The sequence below is a fragment of the Ostrea edulis genome, chromosome 8, assembly GCF_947568905.1.
Source record: "Ostrea edulis chromosome 8, xbOstEdul1.1, whole genome shotgun sequence".
Taxonomy (NCBI): domain Eukaryota; kingdom Metazoa; phylum Mollusca; class Bivalvia; order Ostreida; family Ostreidae; genus Ostrea; species Ostrea edulis.
The window spans coordinates 33,106,339-33,124,188 of NC_079171.1; the positions used below are offsets into that span (position 1 = coordinate 33,106,339).

The following is a 17,850-nucleotide window of genomic DNA, read 5'->3' on the forward strand; positions in this document are numbered from 1 at the left end:
GAAAAGAATATAAGGGTGGGAATGGAGGGGTTGTGACTCATGTCTGTACCGTCTCCATCCAGAAAGGGGTGGGTGAAGAGCCCAAAAATTGCATAAAATAGACCATTTGAGCTATTCTATGATGCATCACATTATACATGTATTTTTGCATGTCAACACAACTTCATTACACAATTTAACCCATTGGTGTTTAATTTTTCCATAAGTTGTTTCCCTGTCAAATTTAGGTACATTAGGAATTTCAGTTGAAATAATTTGAGTAAACACCATATATAAGAATGCTTTCATGTTTATTTGACAATTTGTCGTTTATTTCTTCATAAAGTTTTGATGTTTTGTTTGGATTCAATTTTTTAGACTGTCTTGATGTTCCAACATTGAATTTATGGACTTCTTTGCTTTCCTTTTGTAATATTGTCTTGTACTTTTACTTGGTTTGATTGATTTTCCTCCTGTCACCACTTTAAGTATGTCCTTGGGTTTTGCAGAGACCTATAATACAATAAGATAGACACTGATTTTCAGGACACAAGAATTTACTTTTTTTAATCTCCTCAATATATAATATATATTTCTCTAGTTTTTGAGAATGTTAAAAATTTTATATCATAGTCCACATTGATATTTAAATTATACACGTAGTTAGAAAGAATAAAAATACTAAAACAGCATATAACACTTTTGAAAACAAGAAATGCTTAAAGAAACTTGTATATGACATTGAGAAGGTGCTCCAAATATTCTAAATCAGTGACAAGTAGGTTCAGATACTAGTCAGGGCAACAGCTGTATCAGGTTTTGAGTCTGGTTTCTGAGTGACCAATATTTTCCTATAAGGGGGGGGGGGTGACTTTGACCTCATTATCAGAAGGGGTCATACATATAGTGCTTGTATATCAGGATTATTTATATGATACTGCTCTACCAAGTTTGAGGTTTATAAATCTAATAGGGTCGTATAAATATATGGCCCGCTTCAATGTTGCGACGTCATAGGTCACCTAATTTGCATTAATTATCCATAGTTACAAGGAGCAAGGAAAGTTCTATGTGCGCTTATGGTCTTCGAGCAGGGACGTTTCTTTCTTGTGCCACACCTGCTGTGATACGGGACCTCGTTTTTTTGCGGTCTCATCCGAAAGACTGTCCCAGTTAGTCGCCTCTTACGAAAAGCAGGGGGTACTGGGGATCTATTTTAACCGGGATCCCCACGGGATTACTCAGGGTGCGTTCTGAGTTCTACTAGTGGTACCACCCTTCAATTTACCACTAGCACAATTTCATGAAAATTGTACCAATAAACCCTGAACGGGTTTTTTGGCAATGGGTGCAAACATGGTAACGTTGGTAAAGTCAGTACAATTTTTTAATGTCTTGCAATGTAAAACTTATACGGTAACGATTTTGATGCACCAGATGCGCAATTCGACAAAGTCACTGAGAAGGTCAGCATTTTGTAAAATCAATAGGCTTATCATAAACAAGTGAAGCAGAAATTAAAGGTCGTTGAATTCATCGGTCTTGAGGAAATATTCCATAGAGAGAGTACATGCTTTGTCATATTTTTCCTTTTAAAGTTTTCAAGGGAGGGCCTTTTTATTTTACAGAATATGGGTATGGAATAAGATTTAACAAGGCTTTTGATTTTCTTTAATTTTTATGAAAATTACTGGTTGTTGAATTTGGTCTATATTAAAGAAATATTCGAAGTGTTCCCCATGTTTGTCAAATTAAAAAAGATATTGTCACTGGAACGTGAGGCAAGTAAGGCTGGCTATCTCTAACCAAACAAGAACACAACTTTAGTTAACAAAATTTGTTTACATAAGAAAGAAAAGATAGAAAAAGAGAACAATAATGATCTCACCTCGCTCTCACATCTCCCACTCACCTAACATACACATCTTTAAAGAAATGAATATTTACAATGAAAAATAAACTTTAAAATAGTCTTAAAGATATACCTCAATGTAGATAGATGCAAATATTAAAGTTGCATTCGTCCATTGAGCAATTGGAAATTTATATCTCGGACCCTGCTGAACATTTATCACCCCTGTTGAAATCGACACCGACAACGGTTCGTCACGTACACTAAGTAATGACATGACATCAACAAATTTATTGTTCCAAAGCTTTGTTGTCTTTTGTGAAGCAATGGAACCTAGTGAGATACCATCTGTCATTGAAATTGTCTTACTTACAGGACTGAAGTCCTTGTAGGAAGATCGGTCCCAAGGAAAACGTGATCCAAAATCCCCCCCCCCCCAAACTGGGAAGTAGGTGCTGGCACACTGCATTGGGATGTTGAAGCCGTGTCCTCGGTTGTGGGTGTTTGTTTGTCCAATGTTGTGGATTCAGCGTCAACGTTCAAAATATCCGGTTGTTGCATTGAAATGTCCAATATCGCTTGCGCTAGATTATTGTAGACTTTGTTTACAGGCTCTGAAACCGCTTCAGGCTAGGCAGTGGACGTTTTCAATCTCTTTGCTGGGTTTTATGGGACAGCTTCTGCTGTCGATTTGGTGGCATGGTTTAGTCTTGTGTTATTCCGCCAGACACGATGCATTGGAGAATATGGCACAGCATGAGGCTTTGGTTGTGTACGCAAATGTACCTCGTGCCTGCACAGAAAGTCCAAATCTTCCCAAATATATGATGCCCCAAGTAAGCAATGACAAAGTTGTTTACATTTACTCATGAAGATTTTATTTATGACGACAACCCCGGTCATTGAAGTCATTTGATGAAGTCCCTGGTGTCTGCCGAAACATTTGACCAATATTGACAGTTTGTACGGTGAATTCAAGAAGCTAAGGGCGCACTTGTTTCAAAAATCCGGGCGACAACCCGGTTCACATTTATCACATGACATAATGACCCGGTCGGTCTCGTTGAAACAAGTGAGAATTCAACCAGAAAATGGCTGTCATTATCGGTAGTGTAGCTGCGATGAATGATTTTCTCGCAAGTGACGAGGAAGACGACGACCTAGACGATATTTTTGCCATTTCAGGAGCATGTGTAATGTAAAACGGATACGGAACCAATTTTGATGCACCAGATGCGCATTTCGACAAATAATGTCTCTTCAGTGATGCTCAACCGAAATGTTTGAAATCCAAAATAACTATGAAGTTTTGGAGCTAAATATAGCCAAAAACAGCGTGCCAAAAAAGTGGAGCCAAATTCGTCCAAGGATAAGAGCTATGCACGAAGGAGATAATCCTTAATTTTGAAATGAATTTCTAAATTTTATAACAGCAATTAAATATACATCCGTATTTTCAAGCTAGTAACGAAGTACTAAGCTACTGGGCTGTAGAGACCCTCGGGGACTAATAGTCCACCAGCAGAGGCCTCGACCCAGGGGTCATAATGTAAAACGTATATGGTACCAATTTTGATGCACCAGATGCGCATTTCGACAAATAATGTCTCTTCAGTGATGCTCAACCGGAATGTTTGAAATCCAAAATAACTATGAAGATAAGATTAACAAATGTACTTATTACTTTTCTGACTACCCTGTACTGTTAAATACACAAAGTATATTTTGTAATGTTTTTAAAACACATCCATTTGCATGCGGTTTTGAAATTCAGTTTATCCCCTCCATATCCAAAAGAAGGCTTACAGACATTAAAATTTATTACCGAAGGGGCAAACTGTATATTAGTTGTTTTCTATTGTATACAAATATATTGGCCAAATTACACAGAGCTATTTCAGTCATTTGAGCCGCAGCAGTATCTATTTTTAGTTTGTTATAACAAATTATTAATGTGCTTCCGTATGTACACCTTTACAGACTTGGTGTCAAGGACAGTTGAACCATGGGTCACCTTACCTGGACAATATTAATAATTGTGTAAAGAATTTTGTTAATTTACATGTACCATTAAACTGAAGTGCACATTCCTCAAAATTCTTGTGTAAAGAATTTTGTTAATTTACATGTGCCATTAAACTGAAGTTCACATTCCTCAAAATTCTTGAGTAAGAGGTTAATAAAATTTCTAGTATATTAACCACATCATCAGGTATATCCTTGCAATTTCTTTTGGATATTTAATTAAACTTTATCCTTCTTTTTTCCAGTGCAAGAGATGACCGGATTAAGTGCAAGAGATACTATGAAACAACAGCCAGACTCTTTTAAACGTTTTTGGCCGGGTTGCACAAAGTACAAATCCGGTCTATAGTATGGTGAAGTGCGGGCGGGCAGTTGGGGAAATTTTGTGAAATCATCTCCTCCTACAGTTTTTTATGTACAACCTTGAAACTTTGCAGAAAGTAAGTATATATATATTGAAGTTATTCACTAGGTTTTTTGAAGTCTGACCTTTGTCGAAAATGGGCGCTACAGCAAAAAGTTGTTACTAAAAATAGAGTTCAACTTCAAAAAGGTAAATGAGATTATCTTTTGTGGTTAAATTTAGTTGCACTACCTCTGAGGAAAAATTCAATTATATATGAATGTCAAATTTCCTGGGCATGATTTGTAAATTTGCAATATAAATAGAGAAATTATGTTTCTTTATCATATAATCATATACAATTCAAGCACCTGAAGTTATTGTTCATTTTAGTTATTATTACTTGATATTACATATATCAGCAGTGCTCCAAGTTGCGAGTAAAACGGTCGCATTTGCGACCAGAAAATCAATTTTGCGACTAGAGATTATAATTAAGTCGCATTTTCGCGAGTGAAGAAAATTTGGGCAACCAGTAAAATTTTAGAATCGGGATCGGAAGTCTGAATAAATATTTTTAGTCTCGGTCAAAACAATCAAGATGGCGGGAAAACGAGGTTTAGAGCACTTTGGATTTATCAATAGTAAAAAACAGAAGCCTCAGCCTTGTACATGTGACAAAGAAATTCAAGAATCACACGGGGAAAGTTCTGCATCAAAAGATGGCGTAGCAATGTCTAAAGAGAAATGCAAAAGTAAAGGAAGAACCCCAGTATTGAAATGGCGGAGGAAATTTTCGTGATGGCAAAATGTTTTGCAGAATTTGTTAGGCCAATAAGCCAGCAACGTCCACAATTTCTAGACATCCATTGTCTTATTTCGCCACGACCAAGTGTACATCTTTCAAACGTGGAAATGTGACTATTCACGGTAACAGTAAGAGACATGTCGTTGTCCGTGACTGCATTATTAGCAGTAAGTCGAGCGGGGCAACAGATAACTACCACCAAATAAATCCCTACCCAAATTATTTACTCTAAATATTGCAACCCGGCCAATTGAGTCTTTGACCCATTTTTTCAAGATAAACAGGGAAACTCTTGAACTTTTTTGTAGAAATCTTGCTCTTCATCTAGCATTAAGTACACGTACTGTACTGTTTCTGGTGGAAGACCCTCAATTCCATTAGAGAAAAAAATTCTAATGACTGTAAGGTATCTGGCTTCTCAAGAAACTATTTGCGAACTAAGTGACCGCTTTGGTGTAAGTGAACATTGTTTACTCAAGAGCAAAATGCATGTTATAAGGGCTGTGTACGCAAATGTACCTCGTGCCTGATACTTTTTTCAACAAATGCATAAAATGGCCAGATGTAGCAGATTTTACCAGTGTGATTGGAGCCATTGATGGTTGCCATATTCCAATTGAAGCATCATTCCAGGATGCCAATTCATATTACAATAGGAAGAAGTTTCACTCGATAATACTTCAGGCAGTTTGTAAACATGACTTACAGTTTACAGATATTAATGTTGGCTGGCCCGGGAGGGCACATGATGCCAAAGTACTCGGATATTATCTGGATTTGAAAAATGTGCACATGGACAGTACCATATTTTAGGAGATGCAGCATATCCCCTGAAGCAGTGGCTCCTTACCCCTTACCGAGATACTGGCCATATGAACCGCCAACAATTGCGCTACAACTTGAAGTTGTCCTCAAAAAGACAAGTTATTGAGCGTGCATTTGCATTATTAAAAAGGCGCTTTAGAAGACTAAAGTATCTCAACATCAAAAGTGAAATGAATATGTGTAAAACTGTAGTTTGTACTTGCATACTTCACAATATATGCATTTTACAGAATGACAGGTTGGATGACATTATAAATGAGGATTCCGATGATGAAGATGGTCAAAGACATGCAAATGTTTATCGATGGCTTCAGAATGATGCCCAGGGAGCACCTAAAAGACTACAAATTACAAACAGAATGTAGATAATGTAACTTGTGTAAAAGAGCATGTTCATTCTGCTCTTGTTGTTCACATATATATGTACATATCTAAATGGTCTATATATATCTATTTTCTTATATATTAGAACAAATGCATTAGCAATAAACATTTTTTTTTTATCATTTATTGTATTCATCAAGAACAAAAATTATCAACAGAAAAAAAAATGTTATCAACATAAACAAAAAGAGTCATCAACATAAGAAAAAATAACTGATTCCATATCATCCTGATATGGGTTTCATAAAGATTTTATTTTGTAAGGCTCATATATATGTATGCAATTGCCTCTAATCAGGTAACAATACAAACATTTCCATGGATCACGACGGACACAGACCAATTGCAACAAATGACCTGAGTTTACTCGGGTGACCTAACAATAGGGTCAAAACATTGTTCCGAAACTTAATTTGAGAATACAAAATTATAAGACTTCATAAGTGATTGAAACCTTAAGGTAAAAAATCCCGGATATGAAACCCAAAGCAGGTAAAAAAGAATAAAGTTTTCTACTGTCTGTAGTTACTGTACATTAACTTATTAAAGTAAATCTCAGTAATATCATTTCTTTGTCAACTCTTTCAAAACTTCTATGAGAGAGTTGGCAGTGGCAAGCTTTTCCTGGTGTCGTTGTTCTGCCTTCTCTTCTCTTCTTTCCATTAGGTCTTTCAACATGACTTGCAAAACCTCTGCAGATCTTTTATGTGGGACTTTCTTTTTCACTGAGTGGAAAAGATGATTAAATCTAAGATTTTTAGTACTTGATATGATACAAGAGGCATTTTCACCTATTTAGTATTTCACATGGCTATGGAGAATTATATGAAAGGTGAAGATAACGAACAGTGAGCAATCTCATAACTCCCACAAGCAATACAAAATAGAGAGGTGTGCAATGAATATTGAGAAAGACGATCGACTGTCGACAGTTCCGGTGTTTCAAATGGAGTCGTTGCAAATACATCTTGATGAAATTATGTTTCCTCTGTAATGGGGAATTGAGAGTCACATAGATCAAACTTGGTATCACGGCCAATGTGAATTACTGTTTGCCTTACGTTGACCGACTTCGGAATATGAGATTTTCCCAAACACACTTCACCAATTGTCCACCCTAGAATAAGCCTCTGTGCAAATGGTTCGCTTGGAGCACCAATTCTCTATCAGAAAACATGATGAACGTGGGTCATATCGCTTCCTATCAACAATGAAATATCCGCAGAATTGTCCTTTCGGGTATGAGTGATGAAATATCTCGAAGGTGAGAGTAAGCATCTGCGATGTCAGGTGTAGGTACCTCCGACCTATTATTTGGAATTTCGTCACACTCTTATGATTTTAGGTAACTTATGTCTTCGATATCCCGATACAGGTTCTGTAGCAAATTCCGGTAAGGGTTATGGTTCTATTACGTGATGATAGTGTGTACATACACGTTTGTCCTTCCAAGTCGAGGGGGCCTCCGTAGCCGAGTGTTTAGAGCATCGCGCTCAAAATCGCACGGCCTCTCACATCTGGTCGGCGCGGGTCCGAATCCCTCTCGCGCCAGTAAGTGAGAGTTTCCCAGTTTATTTTCGGAAGTGCAGATTTAAATTTGTTAAAATCATGGCTCCCGGGGGTAGAATGGGGCCACAGGGGGGGGGGGGTCAAAGTTCTACATACAAATATATCGGGAAAATCTTTAAAAATCTTCTTCTCAATAAATACTGGGCCAGGAAGGTGGAAATTTGCACGAGAGCTTCCTAACATATTGCAGATTAATGTTTATAAACATCATGACCCATGGGGCCACAAGGGGGAAGTCAAAGTTCTACATAGAAATGTATAGGGAATATCTTTTAAAATATTCTTGTCAAAAACTACTGGCCCAAGAAAGTCGAAATTTACATGAAAACTTCCTAACATGGTGCAGATTGGAGTATATTCAAATAAGGATAGGGAATCAAAGTTTAACATACAGATGTATATTTAATTGCTGTTATAAAATTTAGAAATTACATTTCAAAATTAAGGATTATCTCCCTCACCCTTAGACGAATTTGACTCCACATTTTTGGCACACTGTTTTCCCCTATAATGTGGACTAACAGTTCACCAGCAGAGGCCTCAACCCAGGGGTCATAATGTAAAACTTGTAGGTACCAATTTTGATGCACCAGATGCGCATTTCGACAAATAATGTCTCTTCAGTGATGCTCAACCGGAATAAAATGATTATTGATGGAAAATGATTCAAAGTACTAGAAAATGAGTAAAAAAAACACCATATATTTGTATTACATATGCAAATTCTTGACACATAGCTATGAAAGAAAAAAATATTATGACTTACAAGTTTTACAATATGTTAGCATGGACCAACCTGGAATATTAATTTTGGCACAAGTCACTAAAATCAAATTATTTACATAAAATCAAATTATTTACATAAAATGATATTGAATGAAATGGGCTAAGTACTAGAAAATGTGTATAAAAACAACATATATTTGTATTACATATACAAATTCTTGGCACATAGCTGTGAAAGAAAAATATATAATTTAATTTATCATTAAAAATTATGTACAAACAACCAAAATGTATGTGCAAGGTTATCACAAAGATAATCCAGCAACGAATAGAACAAGCAGTTTGCTAATCACGAACCTAAGCATGATAATACAGCTCAAGCAATTACATTGTACTAATGTTAGCAAGCACAGTCAGCCATACTAGTTATATAAAGCAATGTCAGCAGAAAGTTAACATTTGAGAATTCTACCCATAATAGTTATAATTTATGAGATTGATGATTCTTTGTTATATTACCCTCTTTCATTCAAAGGATGTACGATTTTTAGGTCTTCTGAGCCGAAGGCTCAAAGAGCTAATCATATGGCCATATGTCTGGCGTGCGGTGTGCGTCAACTTTTTGGGAAAAGGGCTATATCTCAAGAACCCCTTGGGCAATTTTTTGTCAAATTTGTCCCAGGGTATCTTTGGCCCAAGGTTGGTTGTGACCCTGTAACAAGCGGAGATAATTAGGAAAATGCAAATAAAAGTAGTGGTTGATAAAATCTTCTTCTCAAGAACCATTGGGCAAATTATCACCAAACTTATGCATGAGGATAGGTTGTAGAAAAAAATTGTTCAAGGCATCATCCTGGGGCAAAGGGTGTGGTCTCAAGGTCACTTCAAAGTTGACGTTAAATTTTGTTTTGTTAAAACTTTGATATTTTGCTTAGTATAAGGACTAGGATCATTAAATTTTGTCAGCTCATGCATCTTAGGACCTAATATGTTGTCTCAAAAGTAGGTCATTGTGACCTTTTTGAATTTCGCAGGTAATTATTATTAAATGGATTTTGATGCATATCTTGGACACTTTTGAGCCTATGATCATCAAAAGTTGTCAGTTGATGGATCATGGGACCTTGAAGTGCGTCTTGTGAAAAGTATGTCACCATGACATACTTTTTGAACTTTATGGCTAATCATTTATGAATACATTTTAGGTTGTTATTTCAGATACCGAAAGGTTTAGAATCATCTAACCTTGTAAGTTGATGCGTCTAGAGGCCTCCAAACATATCTTTTTTTTTAAAGTAGGTCACAGTTACCTACTTTTTGAATTTTGCGGACATTCAAATTTCACATTTTCAATTTTAGATGCATATTTTGGACACTATGAAATATAGGATTATCAAACTTTGTCAGTTGATTCATCTTGAGTCTTCATAGTTTGAAGCTATTTTAACAGATAATTTGTTAGAAAGTTTTAATTTTCAACCACTTAAAAGTAGTGGAAGAGATTTCTGATAGGTATCTCAAGACCTGGATCATTTTGAAATGTACTTCAAAGGGTCCTTTCTTTTTACTGTAACATATGTTGACGATGTAATGACCTTTGTTTTAAAATTATTCCTATCATGTCTTTTGAATTTGAACATTTTGCTGTTACAGAATGGAACTCGTGTTCCTGTTATTATACCCAAGGAGGTACCTCCATCCCTGTCATGGAATATCTGGCGAACCCTGTAACAAGAATGAATTCTGGAATAAAAGAGGAAAACCCTTTTTTATTTGCTAATTCGGCTAAGTAATCCCTCATGTGATGACTGGAGAACTGGAGTTGTAAAGAATAATTTTTCTTGATTGTAGTGGTGTAATAGGAATGATTTCAGTGTTTCCCAAGGTTCGTCAGACAAGTCTGGTAAAAATTTGATCAGTCCGATGGTTACTTCCTATCAATCCTGACCAATTTAAACTTTAGTTTTACTTTTATTTCATATCGCAACAACATTGCAACCACAACTTGCGTGAAATGGTGCGGGTGTCATACGTAATATATTCCACCGACGATTTGACCATGTTATGTCCAAACGACATGAAGCTAAGCACACACCGAGCCAGTGAAACAACAGGACAACACTCTAAAAATGGTGTTTAGATCCTAAACACAAAGTTAAACACATTTCTTGTGTACAGTTTTGAACGCGTTCTAAATCTAAACATGTTTAACACTTTTTGTGTTTAGGTTTTAAACATGTTTAACACTTTTTACGTTTAGGTTTTGAACATGTTCAACCCAATGTGTTTAGGTTTTGAACATGTTTAAATCTCTTTGTGTTTAGGTTTGGAACATGTCTAACTAATTGTGTTTAGGTTTTGAACATGTTTAATTCTTTTTATGTTTAGGTGTAGAACATGTTTAACCCTTATTATGTTTAGGTTTTGAACATGTTTACCCTTATTGTGTTTAAGTTTTGAACACGTTTACCTCTTTTGTGTTTAGGTTTTGAACACGTTTAGTTCTCCTTGTATTTAGGTTTTGACTTTGTATCAATTACAAAATGATTTGCTAACCTTCTATTTAAAACTCAATCCACAGCATTAAAGAGTCTTAAATAGTAGCTTTCTCTTCTATTATAGGAGAATAACATTGCAAAATCTAGCAAGAATATCCCTTTTATTAGACATATTTCCTTAAGATTTCCTCAATAGATAAGCCAGAGGGAAATTCAACCATAAGACCAACATAATATTTTTTTCATCATTTATATGCAACTCATTCTATTGGAGAAAAATACCAATGTTAAACTTATCTCTTCAATTTTCATGGGAATACATATTAAAAGAAAAAACCATGTGTGGGTCTAGTTACAACAAGTAATTTCATTCTATAAAAACTTTATTAAGACGCATCAAATAAACAGAACAATAGCGCAAATACAAAATGCATGTACTACCCGTATATTTTTCAGTGATGCATGTTTCAATTCTTATATGAAAGAATATTTATGACATACTTCTGTTTTGCCCCTATATATACAAACAACTTTATATTTGATCAAAATAATGATGTTCTTTACACATAAGAAATGCATCTAAATTATGACTATTTGACACACAATTTAAAAAAAAATCATTTTAGTATTCTTTAAAATCAAAATGAAATTTCAAACTTAAGCACTGTACATTAATGTTGGTTTACTACAAACTAGAATAAAACTGGTCTACTGCAATCAAAAAAACTGAATCATTTAAATTATTTGAAGAATATCAAATCTCTTTTTAACAACAATAACATATTTTTCTATGTATCGACTAAGTGTTCAATAAAACTTAATTCCTTTGATCCTTCAATATTCCTTAAAAAGTTATCAAATTTAACCACAAAGGGTGCAAATAATGTCATAATGCAATGTACTGTACATCCGCCAAAAAGGCACGACCAAACAATAAACATTATATATGTTTATATAAATCTTAATTTTGATTTAGTTTCTTCAGAATTTTTTGAAGGATTTTTCAATGGTCAAAATATCATGAAAAACATCAACAGACATTAACAGATTATAGATATGAACTATATACAGGCATGCATTGTTCAAGGTAAACATTGAATAAAAAATAAGTAAAGTAAAAATACACAAATTATCATTTGTCTCAATGAATACTTTATATCTTGTACTGAAGTTAAATGACGATCTATTTACATTAAGAAACATCTTATCCACAACCAAGTCAATTACATTCCCAAAATGTAAAAAAAAAAAACAAAAAAACAAAAAAAAAACAATTGCAACTAGTCATATGTTTTTGCTAAAGCATTAATTTTGCAATACAAATGTATTTTGAGTTTCAGACATTTTCCCCCAAACAACCAGACACTGCCACAAAAAACTATTCTGTTATCACACATGCTTACTTATGAAAAAGTAAAGTATGATTTCAAATTCAAACGGAAAAAACCTATAAAAAATTGGATGTTACTTTTGTATGCTATTTTCACTGGTCCAAATGCATTTCAATTTTTTGTTTGATACAATTGTCAAAATAAATGCCACATCAAATAGCATTACAATAAAATTTCCAAATCTTTTTCAAAAAGTTTCTCTACAAAAGGAGATAAGAAATGCACAAAGAATTTCATTATTCAAACAGTGTACATACATGTGTGTTTGCAAGACACATTTGCAAACAGTTATGTAAAAAGATAAAATAAAATTCTCACTACATAAAACTAAAAAATATGAATTTCTCAAACATGATATAACATACAGAATATGTAAATTCAACATCATACAAAAAAAAAACATTACAAAGGTCATATGGCTGTCTGACATGCATGATTTGTATACAAAAAATATGGACAACATAAAGGGGTATGGTGTAACATAAACATTTCTATCTTTTTCAACTGAAATTTTCAGAGAGAAAATTGAACAATGATTCACATAATTTCACAATCATTTTTATGAATTTTTTGTTTAAAATTATTGTCAAAATAAGAAATATCCATACATTTACTAAAACTGAGTACCGGTAAACCATAAGCCCCTAGTTTTCTCTTCAATTCTTAATGCTATATATAAAAAAAAATACAATAACCTCTGTTATCCTAATGATACTACTCTAATCATTACAACAAACTTACAAATCATACGGGATTCAAATGTGGCAGATAAACAAAATTGACATATAAAACAGCTAGGTAAAAGTGGCAAAAATTGAACAATGTCTTGTAATTTAAATCAAAATATAAAGGTAAGGCCACTCCAAATTATTTGCTTGTTTGTTGAATCAAAGAATTCAACCATATGTTGGATTATTAGTTTAACAATGAGAGTAATTTCCATAAAAAAGTAATAATTGTAATATAAAATACATATTAGAAACTTATGAAATGAAAATGAATCAATATTATTCATCTGAATGCCAAATTCATTTCGAAAACACAACTGCTTCCAAAAAACCAGGAGACACCAGACCTGACGCGGGAGAGAAAAAATTATTGGCAAATTCAAACAAGCGGGAAATCTGATTACCTAGAAATTGATCTAGAGTGGCCAATACAGATCTTCATTACTGTGTAAATTAATTAAACATTTGCTGAATCTCTTTTGTCTACATATTCTTTTTCAAACTTGCTAAATCTAGAGCACCTGAAAAAAGGGGCACTATCCTGAAATAGGGCAACTTGCAGGAAGCCCAACAGTTGGTAACACTTTGGATAGTTCATATCAAGAACATAGTAAATCATTAACAGAAACTGTAATAACTCTTTAATGTCTTTCCCGACTCTAAACTCAAGTTTGTCACCAACAACATAGCAACTGTTGACTGTGCCATCCTCATTCTGCAGGATCACTGCCCATGGAGGACTTGAGGCTTTTGTGCTCAGCACTGGGTTTTTGACCTAAAATACAAAAAAATCAAAATGAAGAAATGTCTGAAACATAGATTTGACTATGTGAAAAGGAAAAAGGAAATTGATACAAACCAGGTTACCAATATTTCTTTGTACATTTTATTTTCACTTTTTAAAGGTAATATGAACATTTCATCTCGCAGTAATATTTCGTCAAAGAATTAATATGATAAAGATAAGTTTTCTCTGGTATTATTAAATCACGGCTACCCATGTCCTAAATCATAATGTATCGGTTATGCAAGAAAATTCGTTTGGAGTGTTTCCGGTTATGAGTTAAAAGAGAACAACACGCCGCTTCGACAGGTAGGTAGATCTGAGTTTTTAGCTCTTCTGAGCCGAAGGCTCAAAGAGCTAATGCTATGGCCATTTGTGCGGTGTGCGTAAACTTTTTAGAAAAAGGGCTATAACTTAAGAACCCCTTGGCCAATTTTTTTTCAAATTTGTTACAGGGTATCATTGGCCCAAGGGCTTTCATACATACTAAATAGAGGGATGTGACCCTTTAACAAGGGGAGATAATCAGGAAAATACAAACAAAAGTAGTGGTTGCTAAAAATCTTCTTCTCAAGAACCACTGTGCAGATTATCACCAAACTTACACATAAGGATGAGGATATGTTGTAGATTAAAAATTGTTCAAGGCATTACCCTAGGGCAAAGGGCGTGGTCTCAAGGTCACTTCAAAGTTGACCTAAATTTATATTTCCTTACATCTTTGATATTTTAGTCATTATAAGGACTAGGATCATCAAATTTTGACAGTTGATGCATCTTAGGACCTTGTGTCAAGTTGTCTCAAAAGTAGGTCACGGTGACCTACTTTTTGAATTTTGCAGGTATTTATTTTAAAATTAATTTTGATGCATATCTTGGACACTTTGAAGCCTATGATCATCAAAACTTGTCAGTTGGTGGATCATGGGACCTTGAAATGCGTCAACTGAAAAATAGGTCACCGTGACCTACTTTCTGAATTTTATGGCTTATCATTTTATAGATATATTTTAAGTTGTTATTTCAAATACCGAGAGGTTTAGAATCATCAAATCTTGTAAGTTGATGCATCTTGAGGCCTTGAAACATATTTATATTAAAAAGTAGGTCACAGTGACCTACTTTTTGAATTTTGCAGATATTCAAATTTCACATTTTCAATTTTAGATGCATATTTTGGGCACTGTAAAACCTAGGATCATCAAACTTTGTCAGTTGATGCGTCTTCAGTCTTCGGTTTGTGTCGACCAAAAAGTAGGTCACCGTCACCTACTTTTGGTATTTGACAGCTAAATTACTATATTTCAGACACTATTTGACCTACAATCAACTTTGTCAGTTGATGCATCTTGAGTCTACGGAGTGTGTCGACCAAAAAGTAAGTCACCTTGACCTACTTTTGGAATTTGACGGCTATATTTATATATTTCAGATACTATTTGACCTACAGTCATCAAACTTTGTCAGTTGATGGGTCTTGCATGTTCGAAGGGTTTCGACCAAAAAGTAGGTCACCTTGACCTACTTTTGGAATTTGACGGCTATATTTATATATTTCAGATACTATTTGACCTACAGTCATCAAACTTTGTCAGTTGATCGGTCTTGCATGTTCGAAGGGTTTCGACCAAAAAGTAGGTCAACTTGACCTACTTTTGGAATTGGACGGCTATATTTATATATTTCAGATACTATTTGACCTACAGTCATCAAACTTTGTCAGTTGATGCGTCTTGCATGTTCAAAGGGTGTCGACCAAAAAGTAGGTCACCTTGACCTACTTTTGGAAGTGGACGGCTATATTTATATAATTCAGATACTATTTGACCTACAATCATCAAACTTTGTCAGTTGTTGGGTCTTGCATGTTTGAAGGGTGTTGACGAAAAAGTAGGTCACCTTGACCTACTTTTGGAATTTGACGGCTATATTTATATATTTCAGATACTATTTGACCTACAGTCATCAAACTTTGTCAGTTGATGGGTCTTGCATGTTCTGAGTTCGCTGACCAAAAAGTAAGTCACCATGACCTACGATTGGAATTTGACAGCTATATTTCAATATTCAGATACTAATTGGCTTAAAATCATCAAACTTTGTCAGTTGATATTTCTTGGGTTCTCATATTGTGTAAACCAAAAAGTAGGTCACATTGACCTACTTTTTTTTAATTCTTAGGATTTAACTAAAGATTTAGAATACTAAGAGGCTAAGAATAGAAATGGTGGGGTTGTACAATTTATCAGAAGAGCGATTCTAGGCCCTTGGGCCTCTTGTTCTGGTTTATGATCATTTAACCATTGTTGACGAAAATCGGGGAATGTAGTCAGCTGTAGAAATGATTAAAGTACACGAAATAACCACAATTACCCATATCTAAAGCGGCAAGACGACACGAGATGATTTTCCGAGAGCAGAAGGGGGTTGAATTTTGAATATTTCTCACGATTCTCGATTGATAGGGTCAATATCGGCTCAATCAACTAACCAGTCGAAATAAGTTGACCACTCTAGGGACGATTTGTGCAAGTTAAAATTAAAATATTCTACTTTTTTTATGTTGGTGTTTGTATTTTGCCAAAATTTCTATCCAAACGGATCAGGTAATGCTTTAGGGGATAAGATATGATTTAATGGATTGGTTAAGATTTAGAGGAAAAGTTGATTAATACACACTCCGCTGATAGATACAGTAGTATTACGCACCTGAATGGGTTTGTATTACGTGACGTAATTTAGATTAGTATGTACGATTCTGGATCTGCAATAACCATTAATGCATGACTTAGGATTTATTGAAAATTAATTTTTTTGATTTGTAACGAAGGTATTTGAAAAACATTAGTCGTGTTAGGGAGAAAAAGATTGATACCGTTTTCGATTTGCGAACTCACCCCTACTCTTTCCCACACAAAAAATGTATAAACTTTAGATATTTTTTTTTCAATGTACATGCATTGTACTTGTATATGTACATATTTATTCAGGAACATATTCACCAAAAATAAATAAAGATGCTGCTTATCCGGAACCAAAGACGTGGCAATCAAGACTAGACCCAGATAGTATGTCAACTGTACGTATAGTAGGTGCAGAGAATTGCGGAAACAATACGACATATGAGAAATACAAGCAATGAGAACACTTTGCTTAAATTTCTGCGTGAGTTTGAAATTAATCTGTTAAAAAGAGGATATAATGAAATCAAATCAAGCATGCAAAATGTACTTGCTAACAATAATTGAAAAAATACCCTGCAAAATAAAAATGGCATCAAGAAACAAGGAATTCCTCTTGTTTTCGTCACAAAATACAACCACTGCATACGACGTTTAAAAAGAAAACTGACAAAATACTGGCACATCCTTACAAAGGATGAAGAATGCAACAACATATTCCCGGATTTACCTATTGTGTCCTACAAACGCAATAAAAACTTGGGTGATATGCTCACCTCCTCAATTATTAAATATATATGTTAATGCATATATAAATAATGCAAATAAACTCCTGATGAGGCGGATTTGCAGCAAAATGAAGAAAAACTATTTCTTCAATATAAAACCAATTAATATCAATTAACCTCGTATCACACCGCCGAAACACTAAATTAGTGTCAAGTGATTGGAGGTACGTGGCTGATGGGAGCCACTTTCTTTGAAGTCGGCTATAAAACAATTAATACACACCCACTATAGATCATACATTAGTCTGAACTCTGTATGAGAACGCCAAAATGCATAAATTGTCACTAAAGAAACAAGTACTGAGAAAAATGGAGATACCAAATGATGATATTCCTTGTAACCAGGAACAATTGAAAAAACTGATAGCTGAGTCTGATGAAGAGGAAAAAGATGAATTTGATTATAATCTTGACCTAACTAATTTGGATTTACCCTCTTCCAAAAACAGACCTCAACGAGAACACGCAT

The 17,850-nt window shown here is 34.6% G+C and overlaps 1 pseudogene; it reads left to right on the top strand.

Annotated features, from left to right (window-relative positions):
- The first annotated feature begins 2,922 nt into the window (after positions 1–2,922).
- Positions 2,923–6,337, top strand: LOC125663118 (putative nuclease HARBI1; annotated as a pseudogene).
- The last annotated feature ends 11,513 nt before the right edge of the window (positions 6,338–17,850 follow it).